Source organism: Cynara cardunculus (genome assembly GCF_001531365.2).
Source record: "Cynara cardunculus var. scolymus isolate 2C chromosome LG 16, CcrdV1, whole genome shotgun sequence".
NCBI lineage: Eukaryota > Viridiplantae > Streptophyta > Magnoliopsida > Asterales > Asteraceae > Cynara > Cynara cardunculus.
This window is the reverse complement of record NC_037543.1, coordinates 20822876-20832607: the sequence shown is the minus strand read 5'-3', so window position 1 is coordinate 20832607 and position 9732 is coordinate 20822876.

Below are 9732 nucleotides of genomic sequence, written 5' to 3'. Positions count from 1 at the left end.
AGTGTTTCAACTAGTTTTGTATTTTCATTTTTTGTGCATATCTTTTTGTTTCTTCCAACATCGTTGACTCTATTTGAATCTATCATTTTTGTATGAAAGAAATGTATAAAGAATATATAAAAAAACATGTTTAGAAAATCATATAAAAGTTCAACCACAACCAAAGTCGAAAACATATATAAACATACAACAAATGCATCATTATACTTGTTCAAAACTCATGAGATGGCTCTTCAAACGTCACGAGTTTTGCAAAGAACTTGGAAAACACGCGATATTCAAATTATGGTTAGTGATACTAGAATTAGATTAAATGATGACATAATGAGTTTGTATCAGCGTGATCATTTACTGGTTGGTACTCTTGGAAGAATATTAGATCTTGCAAGAAAGGGAATCTATATACTGAAAGATTGTGCAATGTTAGTCATGGATGAGTTGAAAACAGTCCTCTACCAGAGAATCCCTTTGCAACTCATCCATGACAAACATTACACAATCTTTCAGTATGTACATTCCCTTTTTTGCAAGATCTAATATTTTTCGAGGAGTATGTTGACATTGACAGTCTTATTATGTCACCGTTTAAGTTGATTCCACCATGTTTTTGGTGTTACTCGAAGTTCTTTTGAAACTGTTGATGCCTGAAGAGCCACCTTTCAAGTTAGAACAAGTATAATATTTCATTTAGTGTATGTTTATATTTTGATCACTAATTATCAAACGTGTATATTATTATTCAAAATTCAAAAATCTATTCTTTTACATTTGTTGTAACGTCTAAACATTATCGAGTTTGAAATATTATCAGCATACGCACACTTCTTGAATACTGTATGGTTCTATGAATATAACAACTTGTTTTGTATTTTCTTTTTGTTTCTTCCGGCGCCCTTGACTATACGTGAAATTTCCATTCATACTAGGATAAATTTATAAGAAAATAACGAAAAATACATGTTTGGACAGTCAAATAAAAATCCAACCACAACAAAAATCTAATACGTATACAAACATATACGAGAGAGTACTTGTTCAAAACTCATGTGATGGCTCTTCAAACATCACAAGTTTGCAAAGAACTTGGAAAACACAAAAACACGGCAGAATCAACTTAAAAGATGACATAATGAGATTGTATCAAAGCATACATTCACTTGTCGATATTCCTAGAAGAATTTAGATCTTGCAAAAAGAAACATTGAAAAATGGATATTGAAAGATTGTGCAATGCTAGTCATGGATGAAATACAAAGAGTAATTTACTATTAAACAACCCGTTTGCACTTCATCCATGAAACATTACACAATCTTTCAATACCCATGTTTCATTGTGTTCTTATTTTGCAAATTCTTCGAGGAGTATCGACAAGTGACTGTACACGCGGATACAAACTCATTAAGTCATCTTTTAAGTTGATTCTCTCGTGTTTTTGTGTTTTCCAAGTTCTTTGCAAACTTGTGATGTTTGAAGAGCGATCTCACGAGTTTTGAACAAGTATAATGCGACATATCGTTTTTGTTTATGTATGTATTCAACATAATTATGATACCATTAATTATGATTGATGTTATAGCATCATATCCATCTTGTTTTCTTGTATTTTGCATTATGTATTAATAACTGGATTTCTTGTATGTTAAAACAATGGATTGAGATTGATGTTGAAATGGAAGAGTTGCTAACAAGAAAACCTAAGTGATTGAAAACCAAATGTTGTGACATCAGACATACCTTGTTTTATCAACGGTTGATGAAAATGGCAGTGTAGTAGATATTTTTACGACCAAAGATCAAGAGAAGTTGAAAAGTTTGACAAGCGAAAAAGTGACTTTTTGATTAATTGGTACTTAGATGTGACATTTGGATGTACCTTTTTCTTACTTTATACTAATGACATAGTTGTCTTTTGTTGGTTTTAACCGTCGGTGTGCGAGGTAATGGGTGTCAAGTTGTTACTAATTTTTATAAGTCCAGAGCTTTTGTAAAAGAAAGGTTCTCAATAAGTACAAAAAAAATGCAATAAATGGTTTTATAGTCAAGAAAGAAAATTGAATACAAGAAATACTGATGATTCATACAAAAATAATTGATAATAGTTTTTTCGTACTTATTGAGAGAGAATATGATTAAATGAGAATGCTAACTATTTAAAAGAATACGAAAACAGTCAAATCATGTGTGTGTGTGTGTGTGTGTGTGTGAGTTGTATCATCTACCATGGTTGGTAAGTAAAAATTTGGGGGCCCTATTTTTTAGGGCTCTGGGCAGATGTCCGCTTTACTCGCCCCCAAGAACGTCTCTGACGGTCTGGCCCCTTTTTGTGCACGTATAAGGAAAGTGATACTCATATTGAAGAAACAGATGAGAATAAAAGAAGCAAAAGTTGTCTTTAAAATACATATCTGTAGTTTTTCCTCTGTCTCAATTTCTCGTATCCTCTTTTTTTAAAGCTTTGGAGTTTCTAAGATACTTTCGTTGTTTCTGCATTTAAGAACATCGTTCATTTATTATGTCATTTACTCTTTGTTGTTGCAATGGTAGGCTAATTAAATCAGTGTGGATGTGAGAGAAGGTTGCGTGAAACCAAAAAAAACAACAGGGGTGCTAGATCCCCATTTGTTAATCTGAGTTTTACATTGACAACAAAATACTTTACGGAGTCCCATGGGATTTTTCAAGTTGTTCTTGTGGACCCCTCGAATTAGTCTATGTGCACGTAAACTGGTCCAAACATCTATGATTAAAAAAAGACAACTGAACTTGAATAAAATGACTATTAATGTCTAAAAATCTAACCAAATGATATTTGACCTAACGATATTGTAGCTTTTGTCCTTCTAAGTTAACGTCTAAAAATCTATAAAGTTAAAATAACTAGAATTTTGACCAAATGGTGTTGACAAAATGGATCATTTTGGTGTAAAAGTAGAGAAAGGGTTGTATATATATTTGGGAATTTGAATAATAGGGAGCCTCATAAGTGAAATATAATTCAGTAAGTGGGCCCATTGGAAGAATTTAATGTGGTCAAATGGTCAACCCATCATTATTACATGTCCCATGACCTTATGGATTATGTCTTGCATGTTTTCTTGCCTCCCAACCATATAATTATATAATTATATATATAATATATATATGAAGATATATCTGAAAATAAGATAGAGAGGTGTTAAAAAGACATCTGATTCCTAGATTATTTTTAATTTTATGTTCATATATGAATTGTGTTTTAGAAGAAAATTAATTTGGTATATCTTTATATATCTCATTAGTGTTGATATTCTATTAAGGTTGATCCAAGTGTGGAAATCTCTTCTTACGGTTCTTACCATAACTTATTTTCTCACCGGAACTCAATCCTATACACATACACACACACACACACACACATATATATATATATATATATATGAGGTTTAAACAAAAACATCTTTATTTTAAGAAAACGTGTGAACAATCTTAACATATGTGATAATACATGTGAGAAGATAGTAAATAAATTGTAAATTTCATAATTATAGGGACAAGAATTGAAATTATTAATAAACTATAGAGATGAAAATCGTAATTTACTCTACATATTATTCATCATTAATATTCAATATTTCATATTCACGTGTATACAACAACTCTTTAGTATTCATAGCAGTATGATATTCATCATAAATATTAATTTATAGGTTAATTTACATAAATAATCAAAGTTTATAGGTGGTTCCATTTTTAGCTATTTTCTAACCCAATTTCATTTTTAGCCAATTCTTACGTAGGAAAGACTCTGCATATTGGTCTGCAAAAAAAAGAGAATACTTACATATATGTGTCAAGAAAATTTGGCTAAAAAGTGAAACATTGCTGGCTGATTGACTGTCTCTGTCAATTTCCCTTTCACCATAATATTTCTCATGAATATGCTACAGTTTCAGCCCTACATATATACTTTAGTTTTTCTTTTCTTTTTTATTGGATTCTCGATAGTTTTCGATGGACAATGGTGGTAGGTTATGGTTTTACATAGAAAATCACAAACACACACCAAATCAATGGATAGATTATTGATGGGTTCTCGATTCATTTCGACAAGAACTGAAAGTGGTAAATTATGGTTTTACACACATAGTAAATCAATCTATAGGTTCTCGATCACAATGAAAAAAAACCTTGATCATCTTCCATATATATCTCAGTTGTTACATTAATATGTTTGTATTTGAAATCCACTCTATATTCATAATGAATTAATATATGCAATGCGACACAAAGTGAGTTTGACGAACATGCAAAGCGCATACCGCACCTCAAATGTTCTAAAAAGCACGATACAATGTATGCGATTTAGGAGGTGCTTGGAATTACTTATCTGAAACAACTTATGCTTTTCTATAGAAAACACTTATCAACTTATTATAAATCAGAAGACTTTAACTTCTTTAAAAACTCCTTATTACCGGTTTGATACCGGTATAAATTGTTTATCTAAACACTCAAAAATACTAATTACCGGTACTACATCAAAATAAGTCAATAAATTGTTTTTATAGGGTTGACAGTTTAGATGAACACCATGATTATAGTATCCGTTTTAGGGTTAAGAGTTTTGGCAGATGACCAGGGATCGTGTAAAAATAAAAGTTAAGGTGCACATGAAATGCGCTTGATACATGAATTGATCCGGTGCATCTCATTACTGTCGAGATTTTATTACGATTGATCCAAGGATGAAGATCTCTTCCTACCCTTCTCAACTTAACTTTCATTCTCACCGAAACCCAACTTTTTTAACGGATTAGGGACAAATCCAAGTGGTGATGTTACAATGGAATGAGTTTGTGAATAACAGAAGAAATCAAGGAGTTAAGAATGAGGAATGGAATCAAAGAAGAGAAACTTAGGGTTGTTGATGATGGAAAATCGACAACAGAAATGGGAACTCAGAATCGAACATTTTCAAACTAAAAACCTAAGTTATCGATAGTCTCCGTCGATGTTGCCGTCGAAGTTGCTATCGATTTTTGTAGAGTCGTCGGAACGATGGCCGCCGGAGTCGGAATGGTGGAAGGCCGAGCGAGAGATCGAGAGAGAAAGAGAGTGTCGGTCGTCGAGAGAGAGAGAAAGGGGCGGTGGTCGAGAGAGAGGGGGCGGTGGTGGAGAGATCGAGAGAGAGGAGGGCGGTGGTGGAGAGATCGAGAGAGAGAGAAGGAAAGGAGAGGCGGACGGTGGCTGTGAGAGTCAGAGAGAGAAGAAGAAACGGAGTGAGATCTAACAAGACGATTATATCCTATGTGCAACTCGCATTTATAACAAAAACACGTATAAACAAAAAGACGATTATACCCTATGTGCAACTCACATATATAACAAAAAGACGATTATACCCTATGTGCAAGTCACATATATAGCAAAAAGACGATTATAACCTCAAGTTTGGATTCACGTGAGACCAGCTTATTTTTGTGTTGTCTATCAAACCATATTTTTATACTTAAAACTTTATAGCAAAACATTGTGAAAGTAAAAAAAATCTAAACCTTCAACAGAAAAAACACTGTGAAGGTTAACTTCACAATGTTTTACTGTGAAGTTTCAAGTGTAAAAAAAATGGTCTCATGGGTATCACAAAAACAAGTTGGTCTCACATGATCTCAAATCTATAATCCTACATGCAACTCACATACATAACAAAAGGACGATTATACCCTATGTGCAACTCACATATAAGAGGATTTTAAAAAAGAATCTTTTGACAGATTTTTTTAAAATATGGATTTTATTCTCGATTTTGTTATAACAAATCTTTTATACTGGCCTTTAAGGTAAGATAAAACTATAAAAGAATTCTTAAAAACTTGATTTTGTTATAACCTATCACATGTGGTAATACATATGATGTTGTCAAGTAGTGTGTAGGCGACTTGGCATGAAACCTAGATTGTCCCAAAGATTGTCTGTCTCTAATTTAGTAGCACATGTGATGGACTATAGTATCATATATGATTAACTATGATAAAAAATGTTATCACATTTTCATAAAATAAAGATGCTTTAATTTGAACTATTCAATATATATATATATATATATATATATATATATAGCCTTGGGATCATATGAGACCAAGGGTTTTTCGTGAGATCCGTAAGAGCAATTCTCAATCCTTGGATTAGATCTACAATTTCAATATTTATAATCACAAAATTGCCACGAGATTTCTCAATAATTACAAAATTGTCACCGTGTAATTTTAGACCATTAGATCGTTAACTTATAAAGTTGATCAATGAATATAAATTAGTCTTACGAAAAACCCTTAGTCTCACGTGAACCCAACCTTATATATATATAATTATAAATGAATTTTAGGTTATAAAATAGTTGGAAGATTTGGATCGTTTGTATCACATGTCTAACTTATTTGACCTATTCTTTTTTAATAAAGCTTGTTTGCCTTTCAAAAAAAAAGTTTAAATTAAATTATCTTTAACATAACTAATATTTTCACCAAACCAATTACATCAAAAAATGAGCATTTAATTCTTTTCAATTTGATATCCATCCCAATATGGTTTTTTATCCGTTTTTTATGTGAAATTGTATATTTGTGTAATATTCATTATGAATATTTTTGTGATTCACGTGTATACAACAACTATTTAGTATTCATACATCAATATGTTATTCATTATTAATATACAACTTATTATAATATTCATCATGAATAGTTACGTATGTTCACTAGTATACAACATCTTTTCAATATTCATACAACAGTATGATTTAATATACATTTTTATTATAATATTCAACATTAATATATACTTATATATGTTCACATATATGCAACAATTTTTCAGTATTCATAAATCAGTATTATATTAATTATGAATATACATGTTGTAGTAAAGTACGTTTTTCATCCTTGTGGTTTATTAAAAATTGCGATTTTCCTCTTTGTGGTTTAGCAATTACGATTTTCATTCTTATGGTTTAAACTTTGTAATTATTGTTATTTTGGCCTTATTATTTACAATTTATTGTTGTTTCAGTCCTTGTAGTTTACAATTCTTTACTTTTTTGGTCCCTTATACTTAAAGGTAGGAACTAGTATAGGGCAGAGATGGTGATTTGCCTCGACCCAGTGGGGAACCCGGTTCACCCGACCCGAACGGGGACGGGGATTCCCCGTTAAAATGGGTCTCAGGGCCGGGGATCCTCAGTAGACTCAAACCGGGGACAGGATCCCCAGTAGAATCAATCTAAAACATACTTTTTACCGGGTTTTGACCGGGGATTGTTAGAATTTGACCGGGGACGGGATGATAATCCCCATACCTGCTGGGGACCGGGCCAGCGAACGGTATTACAAACCGGGACCGGGGATTACAAAACCCGCCCCATCCCTGCCCCGTTGCCATGCCTAGTATAGGGACATAAATAGTAAATAAATTGCAAACCACAAGACATTAAATTATAATTTCCTAATCATAGGGACGGAAATTAAAATTATTAACAAATCATACAGATGAATAATATGTAGAGAAAATCGTAATTTGCTCTACATATTATTCATCAATAATATTTAATATTTCATGTATATTCATGTGTACACAACAACTCTCTAGTATTTAATATCAGTATGGTATTCATCATAAATATTAATTTACAGGTTAATTTACATAAATAGTCAAAGTTTATAGACGGTTCCATTTTTTTAACCATTTTCTAACCCAAATTCATTTTTTAGTCAATCCTTAGATAGAAAAGATATGCATATGTGTAAGGATAGGTTTCGCCAAAAAAAAAAAAAAAAGAGAGAATCCTTACATATATGTGTCAGAAAATTTGGATCAAAAAATGACTAAAAAGTGAAACCTTATTTGCAGAGCAACTATCTCTATCGATTTCCCTTTCACCATAATATATCTTATGAATATGCTACAGTTTCAGCTTTATATATATACTTTAGTTTTTTTTCTTCTTTATTGGATTCTCGATAGTTTCGATGGATGATGATGGTACGTTATGGTTTAACATAGAAAATCACAAACACACACCAAATCAATGGATAGATTCTTGATTAGTCTTGATGGGTTCTCGATTCATTTCGACAAGAACTGAAAGTGGTAAGTTACGGTTTTACACACATAGACGCATAGTAAATCAATCTATAGGTTCTCAATCACAATGATTAAGAATTTAAATCATCTTCCATATGTATCTCCATTGTTTTCTAATAAATTAACATATGCAATGCGACACAAAGTGAGTTTGATGAAAATGCAAAGCGCATACCGCACCTCAAATGTTCTAAAAAGCACGATGCGATGTATGCGATTTAGGGGGTGTTTAGAATTGCTTATCTGAAACAACTTATGTTTTTTTTATAAAAGCACTTATCAACTTATCATAAGCAGAAGACTTCAACTTCTTCAAAAACTTCTTATTACCGGTTTGACACCGGTATAAGTTGTTTATCCAAACACTCAAAAATGTTTATTAACAGTGTCACCAGAATAAATCAATAAGTTGTTTTTATAAGCAATCCCAAACACTCGGGTTTGATAGTTTAGATGAACACCATGATTATAGTATACGTTTTATGGTTAAGAGTTTTGGCAGATAACCAAGTATCATGTGAGAATAAAAGTTAAGGTGCACATAAAATACGTTTGATACATTAATTGATCTGGTGCATCTCATTAATGTCGAGATTCAATTATGATTGATCCAAGGATGAAAATCTCTTCGTACCTTTCTCTCCATAACTTTCACACTCCGGAACCCAACCCTTTTAACGGATTACGAACAAATATAAGTGGTGATGTTACAATGGAATGAGTTTGTGAATAACAGAAGAAATCAAGGAGTTTAGAAAGAGGGATAGAATCAAAGAACAGAAACTTAAGGTTGTTGATGATGGAAAATCGACAACAGAAATCGGAACTCAGAATCGAACATTTTCAAACTAAAAACCTAAGTTATCGATAGTCTACATTGATGTTGCCGTCGAAGTTGCTATCGATTTTTGTAGAGTCGTCGGAGCGATGGCCGCCGGAGTCGGAATGGTGGAAGGCCAAGCGAGAGATCGAGAGAGAAAGAGAGGGTCGGTGGTCGAGAGATCGAGAGAGGAGGGCGGTGGTGGAGAGATCGATCGAGAGAGATGGAGAGGGAGGAAGGGGCGGTGGTCGAGAGAGATTGATCGAGAGAGAGAGAGGGAGGAAGGGGCGGTGGTCGAGAGAGATCGAGAGAGGGGCGGACGGTGGAGAGTCTGAGAGAGAAGAAGAAACGGAGTGAGACCTAAAAAGAAGATCATATCCCATGTGCAACTCACATTTAAACAAAAAGACGAATATACCCTATGTGCAACTCACATATATAACAAAAAGACCATTATAACCCCAAGATTGTCTTCACATGAGACCGGCTGGTTTTTGTGATGCTCATGAAACCATATTTTTACACTTGAAATTTCACAATAAAATATTGTAAATAAAGAAAAAAAATCTAAACCTTCAACAGAAAAAAAAAACTGTGAAAGTGTTTTACTGTGAAGTTTCAAGTGTAAAAAAATGGTTTCACAGATATAAGAAAAACATGTTGGACTCACATGATCTCAAGTCTATAATCCTACGTGCAACTCAAAAAGATGATTATACCCTATGTGCAACTCACATATAAGAGGATTTTAAAAGAGAATCTTTTAACAATTTTTTTTTAAATATGGATTTTA